The 18874-nt window shown below is 42.4% G+C and overlaps 1 protein-coding gene across 4 annotated transcripts in view; it reads right to left on the bottom strand.

Annotated features, from left to right (window-relative positions):
- The window catches only part of LOC105937182 (protein FAM126B), a 63074-nt gene extending 44954 nt beyond the window's left edge, over nucleotides 1-18120 (bottom strand). The window contains exon 1 of one of the 4 annotated variants that reach the window (XM_012878367.3): nucleotides 17934-18120. The gene's annotated coding sequence lies outside the window, so the exon portion shown is untranslated. Of the gene's footprint in view, nucleotides 1-7732; nucleotides 7792-17591; nucleotides 17862-17933 lie in introns of those variants that run through there. The other 3 variants (XM_012878368.3, XM_036139459.1, XM_036139458.1) reach the window with 3 other exon arrangements.
- Nucleotides 18121-18874: the final 754 nt, after the last annotated feature.

The raw sequence follows: 18874 nt of genomic DNA on the forward strand, positions 1-18874 counted from the left end.
GCCAGCCCATCCTGTTTACGGCGCTTCAAATCCCAGATCACAATTACTCTGCTCAACACACCATTGACTGAGCGCACGAGGTTAAAAAGCAAAGCGAGAAAGAGCAATTTGTGTACTTTGTGTGAACATAGTTTACAGCGGTTAACAATGGGCTCCATTGTGATTCATTCAAGCCTAAGAAAAGCTAAATCTGTACCCCCCCCCCTTCTTATAATTGATCGCCTCCTTCAAAAAAGTATTGAAGACTACTTAGTGTGCTCCCTTAACATTTCACAAGGTTGAAGCATTGGAGAGAGGGATCTCTGACCATTATTCTTAGCACAGTCTTTCTAGATCATCCATAGTTCTAAATCCTTTCTTAAGCTCCCTCCTCTTCTTAATGGAGAGCGTACTGACCAATTGTGCACCCCTGTCTAGTCTGGGGCCTGCGATGCCTCAGACTGGAAATGTGTAGAGAGAGTGGAGAGAATAGTCGGGACAGCGCTTCCCTCCATCCATGACACTCCTCGCAGACACTGCATGACCAGGGCTCAGACAACCATAAAAGACCCCCATCACAGACGGTTTACCCTGCTGCCCTACTGGCAAGAGGTTCAGCAGCTGCATTCCACATGTTAAAGACTGCTAAACTCCTAATAATACCCCCCCCACACACACACACACCCCATGCATACAAATCTAGTCACTTTTACATGATCACTGTGAGTAACTGTACTATCTGCATCATTATATGGCCCGTTACATCCTGCTACTTGCACTATTCATATGGTCTAACATGTTTTCTGTTTTTATAAAATGTCCTTTTTGGTTTGCTGTTACATTCCTGACAAATACTTACATTTACAATGTTTCTCCTTTGTCTTCACTTTTTACTTGGAATCTTGCAACAAGGCCCCTGAGACGTCACAAACTGGGGCTCTACATTTGCTACACTACGATATGGAAGTGAGTTATGGGGTTTATTTTTCTCTGGGTTTCCGGCACCTCGCTTTCTGATTAGCTGCACGTCACAATCAAACAGGCACGTGCTTGTTTGTCCTCAGGGAACACTAAACACAAGGTGTCGCGGCCTTTCAAGTTCCAAAAACCTAAGATTTCCAAAGAAAGGACTTGGGTGGCAACAGGTTACCTGACTCCGCCAGATAGATTTGCTCCGCATATCCATCTGGAAACCTTCCGTTGAAGTAATTTTGGGAAGGGGCGAAAATACTGGTTAGCTGATTGGCCTATGTTGGTGATAGACGGGCCAAATAAACCAATCAGATTCCTCGTCGCTCTGTTACGAGCGACGACGAAAACACAACCACAAGCCAAGCTACCCTTGCTGCTGCAGGTAAAGGCTCGTTAGCTCAGCAGAGAAATACTCTGTAATTCCGATAAAACTTGCTCGATAGCCGCGCTAACGCTAGTTTCATCGGCTGAAGCCGCCATGTTGTTTAGACTGAACTGTCGCGCTTCCCGTTGCGTCACACCTCAACCCGCCTCAAAGCCAACGCTGATTGGACGTTCGTTTGGTGAACGGCTCCAAATTTTCTTTAACGGAGAGTAGCCAGACTGATCTGCGAGTGAAACCTTGAAAGCTCTCGAGATCAGGATGGTCTCACGAGGCTAGGCAACAGGTGGTTGGTTTCTTGAAAGCACTTCTGACTTGATTGTTTGAAGAAAAAAAAAAAAAAAAAAAAGCGTGTTTAACGTCCAACAAAAATATGAACAAAATAACAAAAAAAATATCTTACAACTTAGATACAAACAAAAGTTAACTTGATCAGATGTTACAACTTCTAAAACATTACCAAAAAGTGGTAAAAAAATAATAGTAATAATTGTACTACCTCCCGTCGTCACACCGGACATTTGACAAACAAAAAAACATCCCAACCACGCCCTATCTTGTTTTCTTAACTTCTTCTTAAATAATTTCTTAAATTATCACATTAATCTAAACAATTCCACATATAAAATTCTAGATTTTGGTTTCAAACTAAGTTAAATATGGTCTGTCTAGAGAAAAAATAAATAAATAGAAGTTATGATTTACAAGAAGTCGACATAACTTCCAAGCAGACAAGATCATTCTTAACACACCACACACTGCGGGAATATCGCGTAAGATTGTCTTAAGAGACATCCCAATAATCAGGGTGTCCTTAAGATTGTAAGAAAGGGGAAGATCGGGGCAAAAATCGGGCTAATTATGTCGCCTCGTGAACCCGGCATTAGTCTAATCTCACCAAGAGCAAAGTCCCAGCAGTGGCAGTAAGCATTCACAAACCTTACATGATTACATGGCAGGAAAGACAATGCTTATTTTCCTAGCATACCTCCCAAACAACTAGTTGGAAGGTAGATAAAAGCTGACGGTGCGTGGAATCAAGATACTTGCATTGAGCCTCTAGGTCTACGGATGCATAATATACTGCAAATATATGGTCACTGCAATATCTGTGAGCAATATTAATAGTGCAAAGGACTGTTTGGAGTGGAGTAATTGTTAGCCAATACATGTCAAGTGACATGAGTTTACATTTTGCATGCCAGTGTAATGTTTAGCCAGTTGGATGAAGTCTCACAGGAGTAGATTGTCACATTTGACACGGATTACATTGTCCAAGATGCTGAAGGTCACAGAGGTTTGGATGCACATATGAGAAATGGAGCACGGGGAAATATACATATATCACCACTGATATGGCCATCGTAAGATTTTCCAACATTGTGGAGCCCTATCTGTGTCGTGTCATATTTATATCACTGTGAAAAAAGAAGGCATGGATTTCCTTTTAGAGGCTCAGACACTCCATGGAACTTTAAAAGTAAAGTAGAAATTACATTTATTGTAAAACAATGTCATTAAAATAACTCAATTACATTTATGTCAGTGATGGCACATAAGACTTTTGTTTAAAACCATTTATTAAAATAGGATGTCCCCCCCACTGAACAAATGTAATTAATACAGTTAAAGCTTGGATGTTTCTGTAGGTTTTAATGAGAGATTATGCAACTACAGTAAAAGACACATTATACTAGCATTAGAAGTGTAAAGGGCGCTTTGTGTTGCCATATTTTCATGAAAATATTAAATATTGTGTGTTAATAAGGTTACATAAGCTACGCTTCATGCTGGAAAGAAAATATTCACACCACTTATCGTAAAAACAAGACAAATAGTTGACTGGTACGCAACATTCAGCAGACAGTTCAATAACCTCTTTACACTGAATCGTTCCTTAGCAGCCCCATGACTTTATAAGTAACGCATTTTCTTGATTAAGAAATCACGACAAATTCAACACAAAAGGACAACATGTTGTGCGCAGGCTGCTGTATGTGGGAGTGCCACATTTTCACGCTCACCCACACAGTGTCCTCTTGTGTGCTGGCCACCTGCACACATTGTAAAAAAAAAAAAAAAAAAAAAAAAACAGTGCCGCGACAGCTGCTGCATGATAACGGCACCATGCAAACTTTTCCGACAACTAATAAATGGGATGACAGAATCATGTTAAACCTCTTGACTAAAGCTCTGTTTACACGAAAACGACCCATCAAAAACAGTATTGTATTTTTAACTTCCTCTTTACACATCCCCATGACGTTTAAATTAAAAACGTGTCATTTCCCTGCCACACCACTAGTAGGCAGCATGTTCTTTGAAACGCAACAACGCGCACATTTGTACAAACACTACCTGCTTAAAAAGACAACACCACTAAGTGCCAGGTAGGGCTGGGCGATAAATCGATTTAATTGATTAATTCGAATTTACAATTCTTTAAGATTTCATCTTTGGAAAATCTGGATTTTATTTTGCCAATACATTGGGTTTCATGAAGAGAACAGCATGTGATGCTGAATATATGTTTAGGCAAAATTATTGTCAAAATATTGTTAAGTGGAAACTTTTTTTTAACCATAATATGAGGTACTTCATTTACTTATTTACTTTTTTTTTTTAACTTAGTTTGAAGTTCACAAGTGCAGTGAAGCCTGTTCTTAGCTCGATGTGTAATACCACTAGCAGCAAATGTTTTGTTATATTTTCATTGTTTATAATGGCACGTCTACCATCTTGTTTTACAAGCATGTTTCACAGCTTGTTTTTAGTTGCACTTTGAATTCAGGTCAACTCCCTGACGAAATGCTTGACATAAAAAGCAAGGTTTTAAAGTAATTTCTTTAATTTCTTTTTATGAAACAAAATGGAGGAAAAAAAAAATCGATTAATCAGATTTGGTATAATAAAATCGGAGATTTATTTTTTAACCAATATCGCCCAGCCCTAGTGCCAGGGCTTCCCCAGGCACGACGACAGAGACCGGCATGTTTTCAAAACGTTTCACTTCGGAACCTGCTTTTAAAATCGTGCCGTTTTCAGAGAAAACGTGTGCCGTTGTGGTGTACACGAAGCATAGAAACGCAGTTTTCACAAACGACGTGAGCGCAATGCCGAAACAGATGTCTCCTCCTCCTCCTTGGTGTTTGGGTTTCGTGCCAGCAGGGACAAAACAGGTCAACTTGGAGGTAAATGCAGAATAAAAAGCAGGTGGCATATAAGCGACAATTGACAGAAAGGATTCAGAGAACCCAAGTAAGTGCTGAACACAGGCTTTCCTTGTAGGCCTCACAATACTGATTCATTAGAGATGAATCACATCCGTGGCTAATGGACTCATTAAGCCAGAGTAAACAAGCACAAGGTTAGAGCCCAGCAAAGTACCTTCAGTCTTTACCTCTGCTGCACTAAGAGCAGGGTCGATGAGGTAATCCTGAGCTACAGTCTAAACAGACTGTGTCTGATTTGTACAAACAAAGATAAACCAATCAATTCAATCTGAGTTTGTATCAGTTCTCGGGTCTGTGGCGTGTTCAGGACTCCATATTTTCCTATCCTTTAATGGCAGCTTCGATGTTTTTGCTGTTAAATGAGTCACTGCTGATTAGCAAGAAACAGGCTAGGTTTCACCTTAAATAAGGGCTGTGTAAGTCAGAATTTCTGAAAAAAAAAAATCAGTCATCTATGTGAATGGGTCAAAAGGTATCTCAAAATTCAACAGCGTGTACTACACACGTAAAATATAATGACTGATGCGAACATGCTAGCAAAATTTGAGAGCCGTCTGTCAATGTGATGCAATAGTCTGCGATGGAGGATGCAAAAAAAAAAAAAAAAAAAATTTAACCGACAGATGTCCAAACTGGCTGTGGTCACACCTGCTGTTCCTTTCACCATTACCACAGCTAAAACTACTTTCAGTACCGACTTATTTTAAACTGCATGTGAACTATGAGACACTCACATCCTTTGCTGTTGGATTAAAACATATGACAAAATAACGAGAATGATGTGCCAGTGAAAAGAAAATATGATCGCGAGACGCTGTTCGAGAAATAAAATATGTCTGTGCATCATGCTTTTTAAGTTTTATTTGGCAAATCCAGTAAAAAATATGTCTAAACAACAACCTATGCTGTGCATTGACCTGCAACTCATCATTTATGTAGCTAATATGGTCTGGAATTTATTTTAAAGGCAATGTTCTTACTTAGTATATGGATAGCACTTGTAAAAGGAACATATTTCTGATACAGGAAGCACTTTCAGTTTTGAAACCTGTTAGCAGAGAGATGCCACAACAAGAAGAAGGTTTTTGAATGCGCTACACGTTTGAGTTTGCATCAGTATGCCTCACCATCTGTTCTTGGCTTGGGAATGAGCAGAGCCAGGTTAGTGACACAGCCAGGGAGCTTTCAAGGTCATCTTAGCTCAGTGCCATAAATTATTAAACCTGTGTGTGAGCTCTGTAGATGCTCTCTTAGGGCCACCTCCACAGAATCAGACTCATCTTCATCGCACCATCAAAGAATTTGACTTTAGCCAAGTCCTGCATTTCTTTGGCTTCATCTTAGTTTATTCTCCTGGAGGCATGATCAAAAACTAAATGTCGACCGGGAATAGAACCTTGGAAATTAATAGCCACAGACGATTTCTATGACCTTGCTGGGATGGAGCGGACACACTGAAGAGGGGGATTTGGCCAGATGGCCCATTTCGGCTTATATGGATGAGGCTATATGTATCAGAAAACAAAATTACATAGGCCCACCGTAAAGCTTGGTGGTGGCAGTATCGTGCTGTGGAGAACCTGGTCAGTGTTAATGTGGAGACGGATGGTGCTGAATGCATCAATCCTTAAGAATCTACAAAAGATTTGAAGCAGGGTGGAGCTTTACTTTCCAGCAGGAGGAAGACCTTAAACATGCACTTCATAAAATGGTTCAAATCAAAGCACATCCATGTGATAGAAAGGCGCACATAAACTCAAGACTTACATCAAAGTTATTATTCTGTGGCAAGATGAGAAAAAGCACAAAGAAAGTGTGTAAATCTGGTACTGGCATAGCAAAAAAGGTTGAGGTGAAAGGTGCTTCTACAAAGTATTGTCTTAAATGGGCTAAATACGAATGGAAGCCACCACTCCCAGGTTGTAGTGAGTAAAAAAAAATCTATTTTAATCCACCTATTATACACTTTTTTTCTGGTTGATTTAGCTCAAATTTGTTGTCCTCAAGTCAACAAGTTAAAAAGGGCGTTGACACTTTTGTACAGTATTGTATGTAATATTCACGTTGAACTACGTCTCAGAGGAATCCAAGTTACGATAGAATGATTTAGAGTTGCCCCGATCCGATACCCGGATCAGATATCGGCTCTGGTATTGACCAATTAGCTGGATCGGCTATCGGATGAATGATGCTGATCCACCATTCCAATCCAATGACTTCTTTTTTTAATTAATATCATACCAATGATGCAGTTACAGCAATTTGACCACTTCTATTCTATGTTTGCAGCACCGGTTACAGCGTCACGCACAGCAGCTAGTGATGAGCAAGCGCCGGACCGAGTCAAGTCTGCTACATGGAAAAATTTCAAACTTGATACGGCAAGAAGTCCGACTGCAACATTCATTATGTGCAATGTGAAAAATGCGAGGGGTGGTGATGAAGTTGGTTAATTCAATCCGACAAACTTAAATCAGCACTTCCAAAAAACGGCATATTAAAGAACATGCGGACCTTTTTTGTTTATGTCTAGCCTGATGCCTTCCCTCACATGGCAAATTATACGGTTCATTCATTCAACAGTAGTATCGGATCGGTATCTGGTACTGACCGATACGATACGCTCAGCCCAGGTATCGGTATCGGATTGGAAAAAGCTGGATCGGTGCATCTCTAGGGTGATTGCACAGAGGTATGCTTAGTTTAATGCCAACACTACACGTTCTTACACTAGAATAGTTTCTGTGTCATTCTTTTCCTCTGGGGTTCTGTTGTAGGATACTGACACCACTACACGGGCCACATTGATTAACTGTCGTGCCTGACTCCTTTTTCAGCACCGACACAAAGCGACGTTCAGGTCTTGCACTAATTGCCGTTATACGGCAGTGTCTTTATCGGGTTTGCGTTTAAATTCGTAGCAAAGATAACCAGCAAGAGTAAATCTAAATGAAAACCAAGCATGCAGTCGTCTCGTTTCCTTGTTTCATCTCTTTGTAAAGTCAAAAGGAAACTTATCGTCACCGTTTCGGTGCGCCCCGTCAGGCACACATCAGCCAGACGCCTTTCCTAGGCAGAGGGATTAACTCTAACACCCCGACCACGGTGACTCAGTCTGGTGTAATCGGCTGAGCGACTCTCGATAGTAACAACAACCGTCACTCACCTGCAGCGTAGGTAGGCGTCCTGCACTGAAATAGAACGGCGTGTATAAATAGCAAAAAAGCAAAACCTTCCTAAAGGAAAAACGGCGACAAACAGCTAGAAAGACAGAAGGGCAGACAGGTATTCAAACGCCTCTGTGAAACACTAACTGGGTTAAAAGACTTTGAGAGTAAAGGTCAACAACTGAGAGGCCACTGTGACTGAAGTCAATACGTCCCTGAGCAAATCAATACTGTTATCCAACGGACACATGGAGGACCACTTCTCTGGCAAACATACATGTCAGAATCATAAACGGGGCTACGGTCTTTTCTAAAGCCGATTACGGAGGTAGATGCACAGAATGAAGTTGGCTGCTGTGCCTCCTTCATCCTATCCTCATCCCTCATAGGCCAGGCTCTGGGAACCGAGGCGTACGCACATGCAGAGCTAAAATTAGCTCTGCTGCAGCTGGAGGGCCAGAAGTGTTGGGATGGGCTGTGTTGCAGCCGGCTACAGTCTCACTCACACACACACACACACACACACACACACAAACACACACACACACACACACACACACACACACACACACTAGACTGGGTCAGAAACAGCACAGGTGACTGCTAACAACATCCTGTTCCCCTTGCCTCCGCCGCTCTGCAAACTGGGGCATACAAATGATTCTAATGCAAATGCTGCGTGCATCCACACCCAGTCCCCAGAGCAGCGCCTTACAAAAGTATTCAAACCCCTTTCAACTATTTTTTCCCCCCCCAATATTACAAAAACAACAAACTTCAACGCGGCAGTGCTTTAATCATGACGTGGAAAGAAAATTTGTTTATGGTTTCCACTGGTTTTTCCTACAAAAAAGAGCAAACAGAGGTGTGGCGTGCCTGTTGCCCCTTTTCTCTGAAAGCTACCTAAACAAAGTTCAGTGCAGCAATTCCATCAAAGGACACTGGATTGTTAAATAAAAAGGACAGCTGTGTGGAATTTAATTGAATAGCTGTCAGAGAAGCAGCCAAGGGGCTCATGGGAACTCTGGAGGAGTTACAAAGATCCACGGCTCAGGTGGGAGAATACGTTCTGGCCTTTGTGGAGGAGCGGCGAGAAGATATTATTTTTAAATAAATCCATAAGGAGCCCTGTTTGCAGTTTCCCACTAATTATCTAGATGACGGCACACGTGTGGAAGACGGTGCTTTAGTCAGATGACACCAAAAACCGACGCCGCACATCACATCTCAGTCGTTAAACATGGTGGTGGAAGCATTATCCTGCAAGGATTTGATTTATTTGTTTGCCACCGGGGACAAAGAAACTTGCCCAGAGCTGATGAGAGGATTAATGGAGGTAAATGGGAAGCAGAGCTAGAAGAAAAACCTGCTAAAGCAGGGACGCCTAAGCCCAATCTACTACAGCCGCTATCCTGCCGCTTCCAGACGCAGCCCTTCTCCGGCACACCCGGCGTCAGCGCGCCATTCAGCTCCGCAGAGGCCTGGTCATGAGCCAATTATCCACTTTTGGGGTAGTGTCCTCATTGAAAGTATTTGCATGTGGATATGATGTTACCAACAAGGCTTTTTGGAGCCAAAACATACAGTATTCGCATACAAAGCACAAGAGCTAACCGCCCAAGCACTGAAAGCCCAAGAGGGGGGATTTTTACAGATTAGTTTTCTTTGAATTAAAAAAAAATGGTTTTGAATTAAAGCTGCCACACTCCATATTTAAAAAAAAAATGCTGGTGAAGGATCTTTATTTAATAGCTGATAGAAATAGTAATACCAGGCACATGACGGCTAATCCCACAGTGTTTAGCCTGGCTGCTGACTAAGCGTGCATGACGTCTTATACTGTGGAGAAGAAATGAGGAGAGAACTGCTCCATAAGCTGCTCAACTCGGCTAACAATGGGCCACCTTGAGGTTCTGAGGCATGCAGAGACATTTAACACGGGCCAGGATCACAGCCGGGGGAGGGGGGGGAGCTGTAACACCCTGGATGCTGAGAGGCCTCCGATCCAGCCGGAGAACAGAAAGTTTCTTTTCGCTGAATTTCTGCATCGCATACAAACGACGGCAATTAAAGTTATGTGGAAAAAGAACGAGGGAGCGAGCGACATTTGGCTCCAGTCATTCTGCTGGAATAAGGCACAGAAATCACATTAGCAGGACGATGACAGAGTTTTGCGGGGCAACTGTAAGCCAAGCTAATGTGCATTAGCCGGCAGGGCTTGGCCCGACGTTTTCTCCCTTAATGAAACACTCAATCACTGCAGGCATCAGAATGCCAGACACCAAAAAAAAAAAAAATAAATAAAACGAAAAAAAAAAAAAAAAGTTATTATGAAATTATGGAATTACAGAAACCATCTTTAACTTCCCGGGTCTCTCTTGCATATCTGAGCGACGAGGTCACAAACTCCTGCGGGCGTCTCTCCAGCGACCGCCTCCACCTTCCTTCCCCTTCTTTGCAATCATATCACAAAAACAAATAGCTGGCAGTAACTCAAAGGCTCTCTGGAACCAACCCGGCGTTGGCGTCGGCTCAACTTCAGAGGGAGGCCGAGTCGTGACCGGCAAGCCGAGCAGGGGAAACAGACCGCTGACCGACGGGACGGTACGGCCCAGAGACTCAGAGGAAGATGATCCCATTATAGTGGCCTTATTGGACTCGGCTTTCTGTCACAGCCACGCGTACAGAGCCCCTGTTCCCCCTCCACATACACGCGGTGTCGGGTATCTGGTGACAAAAGGTGGAGGCGTGGGAGGCGACAGTCGCGCGATTTTTTCCGTTTCATCGTTTTAACGTAGGATTGGTTCGACAGTAAGAGGCTTAGCTTTCCTTTGCGCATGAATCACAGCTTTAAAAAAAGTGTTTCTATGCAAGTATTCCATGCAACTTTTTAACAGGAAGACTAGTTGTATAATGACTTAAATGTTGCTTTTACTTCTAAGTAGAAAATTTGCTCTTTTTTTTTTTTTTTTAAACAACGATAAAGTCGGGGTTTTATCACAAAGCTGCCTCATATCTCACTCAGATGTTTTTCCACAACTTAGAGCTGAATCATTCGCTCATTTTACGCTACAATCGCTCAGCTTCAGCTTTACCTGCTTTTCATGCACAGCGACAGAACTTTAAAGTAGGGAAACGGCAGACATTGAGAAGCAAAACAGAAGACCAACAAAGGTTGGGAAGGAAAAAACGAAAATGTGCCGCAGAGATGCTGGTTAGAAGGTCGGAGGAAACGATGTACTGGTAAATAAATAAAACGTACAAAAAAAAAAAAATGTAAAACTAAAAATCACAAATAATAAGCAAATGAAGAAATATATGACTACTAAAGAAATTAACTGAATTTAGATTTTAGTTCTCTGTTATTCATGTAAACAATGGATTTGGAAATCACTGAAATCAAAAACAGAAAGCAGCTGTAAGGTAATTCAAATTATTACATTAAGATCAAAATAAAGCCAAAGTAAAAGTGCAATAAAACTACATCTATAGTTAAACCGCAAGCTGAATTAGGCATAAATAATGTGAATTCCTAAAACTGAGCTGAAAACCAGAGTAAGATTGTTGTTTTTTTATGTAAGCTTCCTTTCTATCATTCCTGCAGCAGCAGAGTTACACTGAAGTTATTATCCAGACTTTGCTTTACAAGTTAAATTAAAACAATAAGTGCAATAAAAATTCCTGGAAGCAGTTTGTGAAGAGGACCACACAGGAACGGTCGATTAATAATACTAAAGTCAATCCGGTGAGCCTCAAAGAGAAACATCAACACTTTGCTATAATAATCCCCGTTTAAATGTTAAAACAGCGTCTCATGCACGGTTTAAATGACTGAACTGCAACTCTGTGTGTGTGCAGGAGAGGACACGAATAGTGGAAACTGCCCCTCTGACCAGTTATGCTCGTTGGCCCTCAGCTGATTCCATGACGCCAGTCTGCTTTCAGTGAGCAGCCATCGACGTGACGCAGAGTTTCCTCTCTTTGGTCTGACTTTATCACCGGCGGGGAGCAGCGCGCGGCTCCACAAAGATGCCTCTATGCACCGACGTGGCGGTAAAACGTTTGGAGACGGAGTACTTATCATGTAAAATGTCAGCTGAGTGCATAAAGAGAAGAAACAACCAAAAAAAAAAAAAAACAGCTAAATTAGCACATAAACGTTTGTGCTCCATGTCTGCTGATGATATGGGTCAAAGAGACTAAAAATTTAAAAGTTTAAAGACAAATCAAGATTAATATTAATACCAAGACATACAGATAAAGCCTTTTGTATTTTTTTTTTGGTATCTGCAACTTTATAAAGATAAAGTTAAAACAAAATACAAATAAAGACCTTTATATTTCCCCTTTCACCATCAATAGTTTACCGAACAACTTTGCACATGACAGAAAATCGCCTGTTCAGAGTCGTCTGTCCACTGTGAACGGGCAGAGAAGCGGATTAAAGTTTAACCACTTGGTCCAACAAACACAGGGCCGCATCAATAATGGAGAATCAAGCGCAGCTCAGACCGGAATGAACTGCGGCGGGTGAAAAAGCCCGTGGCCCGATCAAGCCCTTGTACCACAGCGGAACAATAACACAGATATTGATCCGCCTCCACAGGAACCTGTAAATAGGCGCCTGGCTTCCAGATTCAGTCTCTTCGCCGAATTCAGTCCCTTCGCCAAAAATCATATCTTGATGTTTTTAGGCTGAATGCCGATATACAATATTTACCTCGGTATGTTTTTCTTTTCATAATCCAATTATAAAAAGGCATGTCTGAATCAAAGCTTTATCCCAAATGTCTCACAGGTAAATTTTTTAAACAAACAGCTGTAGACGAATATGAGAAATGAGCTGATAAATAACCCACTGGAATACATAAAGGTATAATTCTAACGCAGAATAGACCATATAGATGACAGTCTCATCTTATGCCATTTTTTAAATAATCTCGATATTCTTTAAATCTCGATATATTGCCCACCCCTAATTGGCAGTAGGTTGTTTTTGATGAATTATACAGAGAAATAAGCCCGGAGATGCTCAAACATAACATGGAAATTGTGGGTTCTGATCCCTGTTGGATCATCAGATTCCCATGAACAATACAAAATGTCCCCAAATCAAGTCAAAGCAAGTCCTGCTTCACCAATAATTATTCACCTGTGTCACACAGCTACATCTCTTTACAGGAGAAAAATGAAATTTGCTGTAATTCATCAGAACTGTCCATCTTGTGGGTAAAAACTGAAGCGTGGTCTTCAGCATAAGACGCGTTTCATGTCCCCAAAAGTAGAGATAAAAACAGATGAAGCATGAACAGTACAAACTTTTCTCTTTTTTTTTGCTATATTCATGGGAACAAGTAGATTTTAACAATCTTTAAACATTTTTGCAGACATAAATAAAAAAGGTTTCATTGATTGTGTTTTAAAGAACCTGTAATCAGTGAGAACAACCTTTCAGACCCGGTTTGGTTGATCTTCATTTTGTGGGTTTTAAACTCGTCTCAATTAAAGGTGGGGCCTAGGTACTAAAAAGAATTTAAAAAAATAATTAAAAGCAGACCTGATTGGTCAATGCTACCATAAAACCACCTCCTTTTCTACATCAAAATAAAAGTGGGAAAATAAATACAATACAAGCCCACACCTAGACTGCAGAGCAGGAATGTGCACCTAAATCAGGACGTTTTTATTTTATTATTGTATGTGCCTTTATTCAAAACTATCGTCATTATTATTGTTTGAACCACAACCAAAAAGACCATTTCCATTAAAAGAAAAAAAAAAATCTAAACCAACAAATAACTGTAATGGGACTTGCAAGTGAAAAACACAAAAACAAAACAATGATGGTATAAAGCTAATTACAATAAATAAATAAAAAATGTTTATTTATTTTCCTCCTTGCTTCATCCCAATAAACAAACACACACCCCTTCATTTCCAGAGCTCATAACGACAGACGAAACCAAAACCCGCAACAGGGGAGGACTTTGCCAAAGTCGCTGGAGAGGAATATCGCGGCTTTTTAATAATCGTCGGCTCTCGTTATGCCCCTGCCCGCAACTGGAGGATTAAACAAATACTTTTACGTCTGCTCTCGCCGCGCGGCCTGTGTGAGCAGCTGACGTTCTGACGTGGACGGCCCCGCACGCCAAAGACAACCTAAAGAACCCGAAGGTTAAACAGCAGCTTGTAGTGGAAGTCCTTGCTGCAGGAGACGACACGCGTCATGCCGTTCCTCCTCCTGTGAGCCGCTGCTCGACTCACAGGGAAGCGTGCACATCACGTTAGACGGCCAACACACACACACACACACACACACACACACACACACACACACACACACGCACACGCCTCATATCTGGCAGTGCAATGAGTCAGCAGCGGCGTGGCTCTGCCTGCATGCCAACCTCATATCCAGCTGACTGGAACGCAACAACAAAACCCTTCTGCCTTAGATGACTTCTGAAGGAAATCTAAGCAACCAACATGGACGCCCGCATGGAGTCCGCCGAGGAAAAACAAAACGCTTCGTCTTCAAACCTGAAGAGAACAACTGTGGGGTTTCTCACACGTTCAGCCTCGCGGTGTGCAACACGGTGATCCGTCATTTTTCCGTTTTGAAGGAGAGGAAAGGAGGGTGGGCTGTGTCTGCCTGGGTGACTCTGTGGGAGGGAGCACTGTACAGTGGAAAAATAGTCCCCACTGCTAATCCATGGCAGGCTAATTACAGCTTTGATCCTCTCTCTGTGTGTGTGTGTGTGTGTGTGTGTGTGTGTGTGTGTGTGTGTGTGTGTGTGTGTGTGTGTGTGTGTGTGTGTGTGTGTGTGTGTGTGCGTGTCGCCAGTGGTGGGAGGGAGCAGACAAACTGTGAGGGATCAATAGAGATGTTTTAGCCTGGACGTGCTCCGATCAGTCAGATCAAACATGAAACACCTTTCACCGACGGACTGCCCCGTGCGCCGCGAGCTCCTGTTGCTGCAGCTTCCGGTCCGATGAACACCGCAGGCCTGGCGTACCCCCCCCGTTAAAAGACGTCGGGTCGAATAGATCACAGCGACAAGCACGAAACTCAACTCCTGCGGACGGGGACACAGATTAAGTGGGTATATGGAGTTTCTGTCTAAAATAGACCGCGGCTCTGATGATAGCCCAGTCCCAAAACACATGGTAGCAGAGATGCAGCCAGGGAGGAGGAGGAGGAGGAGGAGGAAGAGGAGGAGGAAGGCGGCTGAGGATGAGCAGCAGATGGCCGGGAATTATCTAGATCTTCAGCTCTACATCTTTTGCCTATTACATAATTATTTTTAATGGCAGCTTATCGATGCGCAGCGACGTCACTTCAAGTCACATTTGATTGATTTAATGGTGAGAAAAGAGAGATAAATTTATTTTTAAAAAGGGCAGCATGGCACCTCTAGACAACAAACACAACCAATATGAACAAACGTGATGAATTCCTGCTGAAAGGAGACGATCTAATGTCCACAGAGCACCAAAGGCCACCTCTGTCTAGAGGCTAACGAGAACTTTCAACGTCCCCAGGCGATTTATTAGCTACATTTTACATTAGTAAGACGTTTTACAGCAGAACAACTAGTGTTGTGCTAAAGTATTCACACCCTTTGAATGTTTTTCCACAGTTTGCCATGTTTAGACCACAGGCTTTGATAAGGTCCCTGTGGGAGTTTAGGAGCCAGACCAACGCAAGTGAATAAATATGAAGGTCAATGAATTGATTTCAATTATTTATTTAAAATCAAATACAAATCTGAAAAGTGCAGCTTGCATTTGTTCATGCTACTTTCGCAAACCTGCAAATTCGGCATCGGGGCTTTTTTGTTGCAGGCCTGTTCCGGCTCTGTGCATCTGGAGGGTAGAGGCTGGCATTTTCTCTCACTCCTCGTCCAAAAAATGTCTCAAACTCAGTCAGGTCAGGCGCAGGGCATCTATGAACATCAATTTTAAAATCATGTGTCGGATCTTTAATTAGATTTAGGTGTAGGCTTTGACTAGACCAATGTAACACAGGAATACGCTTTAATTTTGACTCCATTTGACCAAAAAAAACCAAAAAAAACCCCGCTGAACTGTGAAATTAAAAGAGTTACGAATACTTCTATGGCTTAAAGTGTCCAGTATAGGAAGGCTGGTGCTGGATCCAAAGTAGATTCTGAGGTGGTGAGTAGAAAGGTTTGGAGGCTTGGCCAACGAGGGTTAAGCTTAGTCGCTTTTCTTTAAAGCAATGCTTTCTCAAATATTTAATCTCCCATCCAACAAGTATCACAACAACAGATGGATTCTGACCCTGGCTATCGCTCGGTGACATAAACAAGGCTTCTTTGAACGGTTTTAAGAGACTTCCAGCCCACTGGCACCCTGATGGGGGATGTGGCTGCTTCTGCAACAGGGAACCGCATTCACCGGGGAGCTGTGATTAGCCCAGGGTTCCTGTATATTCTCCAAAATATCACATTTCCATATTTTCCAGAGCTCTTTATATTTTTTTTAGTCTCACCTCATGAATTTATTTCATGATATGTCCACATTGGTCAGGCTTCAAAGGCGGACGACGCAAAGGGAACAAAATTAAGAAGAAGTATGAAGGAGGAAAGGAGTGAAGGACAAAAATAAGGATGAATACTATAGATGGATGATAGATTGATGAATGAATTAAATGACAAATAATGGATTGATGGGGTAGACAGAGGGGTGATCAGGTAGATGTCAAACAGAGGACAGAAGGATGGATGATACACAGCTGGAAAGACTACGGGTAGAGAAACAGCTGGTTGGACAGATGACCAGTTGGAGAAAGGGATGGATGCAAGGAAAAGCAGATGGATGAATGAAAGCTGGATGGACAAACTGATCAAAAAAAAATTGACGAGACAAACAAACTGGCGGATGGATGGTGGAGGGATTTTTGAGGGATTTTAAGTTGGCCGGGTAGGTAGGCAGATAGCCGGATCGATTGATGGACCGTCGGATGAATGGATGGATTAAGAGATGGATAAAGGGATGGATAAAGAGATAAAGGGACAGATAAATGATTCAAAAGGGAGGATGAACGCTCAGATAGATGAATGAAATTATGGCTAACGGACAAACACAGGTATGAAGGGATGGATAGGTGGATAAAAATAACTTTTAGGATATGTAAAAAAAAAAAAATTGGAGGTACATATTTTCCTTTTATGCATAAACATCACTGGAAAACAACTAAATTCTACATTTTGTCTTAGTTAGGTGGCAATAGGCCAATCCATAATCATACAGGGGAAGCATGTCTTCTCTACGGAAGCCGGCACTGTAACAAAATGAGGAGGGGTACTAACTTTAGAGGTCTGTGGTCACACTGCTGTGACTGGCCATTGTGCACAGAGGCATTAAAGCAGCAACTTTGTTAACGCAACTAGCATAATCCCACACCTGAATACATAAAACAGCTCAGCTATCAGGCGAAATGAGAGGACACTCAAGCTTCTTATTTTCTAAATAAAGCAGCAGCTAGCTGTGCGTTTTATAAAGTCGCCCCCCCCCCCCCCCCCCCAAAAATAAATAAATAAAAAACAAATACCCCGAGCACAATAATCATTATATGCACAGTAAACACTGAAAACGACACGTGTAGTGGTCAGAATTAAGCATCAACACAAACTGTGTTTTACCTAAAACACTGAAGCTAACTAACCAGTTATACCGACGAGGGTACAGAGAGAGGCAGTTAGCCAGTTAGTTAACTGTTAGCTAACGTTTTGGCTTCTTCTTCTTCTTCTGCTGTTTTTTTTTTTTTTAAGTGCCACGACAACCTGAGCTCACACACGCCAGGGTTAGCTGCCGCAGCTCGGCTTCGCATACCGCTAGCATGTCTCTTCATGTCAGCAGCTGGTGGGCATCCTGGCTTCTCATCAGTCGTGACCAGGCCGAGGCTCGCTGCTCCAACCCCGGGAGCCTCTGCTGCTGCTGCTGCTGTGTGTGTATGTGTGTGTGTGTGTGTGGTCCCCCGCTACCCGTCCTCCTTACACAACCTGCCGAGGAGGAAGCCTCCTGGCTGGCTGCTGCTTAACATCCACAACAGTGCTGCTGCTGCTGCTGATGATGATCCCAGTCACCAGCAACCTCCTTACTGACGGACTGACTACCTGGACTAGTCTCTGTCTCTCTTCCCCCCCACACAGCTCGAGTGTGAATGATACTCACTTGGACTGCAGAAAGGAGCCGTAACACGTAGACCGCATAACAGGGAAAGGAGGCAGAGGAGGTGTTTGCCCAGGGCGGTCACTCGGCTCGGGTACTTTTCCTCCCAAATGATCCCTGTGTCTCGGAGCTTCAAATGAGCTCCCCACACTGCAACGGCGCTGCTAGACACTGCAACGCGATTGGCTGGACTGAGCGGAACTCGAGCGACCTGCAGGGGAGGGGAGTAGCCGTGATGCATTCAAGGCGGTAGGAAAACCCACGATCGGTGGATTTCAAGACTAAAACAGCAGCGTGCGAAACGCTAATGAATTACAATGTTGTGCAAAAGAGTCGGAGCCACTGATTTACTTACACTTTACAACAAAACCTGAATCGCAAATTTCCCAGCTGAGGGATGGTAAAAGTAGCCTAATTTCTATTCAATGTACCTACTTGTTGTAACTCTTGACACCGACAATTTTTGTTTTTATTTTCTTATTGATTAAAGATATGTTCATTAAATAACCACAAACGTATTAGTTTTCGTTATAGCTAATGATACCCTGATTTTTCCTTGTTGACCGGACTTCCCCTTTAAAAAGAACAAAAACTTCTGTGCACTGACCCAGTAACTCTGCTTCATTTACCACTTATTTACCAGATTTTTTCGATTATTCTCCATTTCAGTGCTGTTCATTTTTACAGTTCATTGTGTCATATTGCATGTACTCCATATCAAATCCAACATATATGTTACAGCATTCTCTGCACTCATCACATGGTGGACATGTATGTTTGCATGTGTGCACCACTTCCACCTCCGGCCTCGACAAGTACGTAATAATAACGGCACTGCTCGTTGCACCGTTGCATTATCGTCTCAGTTTGTCCGCTTATTATAATGTGCTATGTGTTTTCTACACTGCAGACTATTTTTTTATTACTGCATAAGTGAGCACACT

Source organism: Fundulus heteroclitus, chromosome 7, assembly GCF_011125445.2.
Source record: "Fundulus heteroclitus isolate FHET01 chromosome 7, MU-UCD_Fhet_4.1, whole genome shotgun sequence".
Classification (NCBI taxonomy): Eukaryota; Metazoa; Chordata; class Actinopteri; order Cyprinodontiformes; family Fundulidae; genus Fundulus; species Fundulus heteroclitus.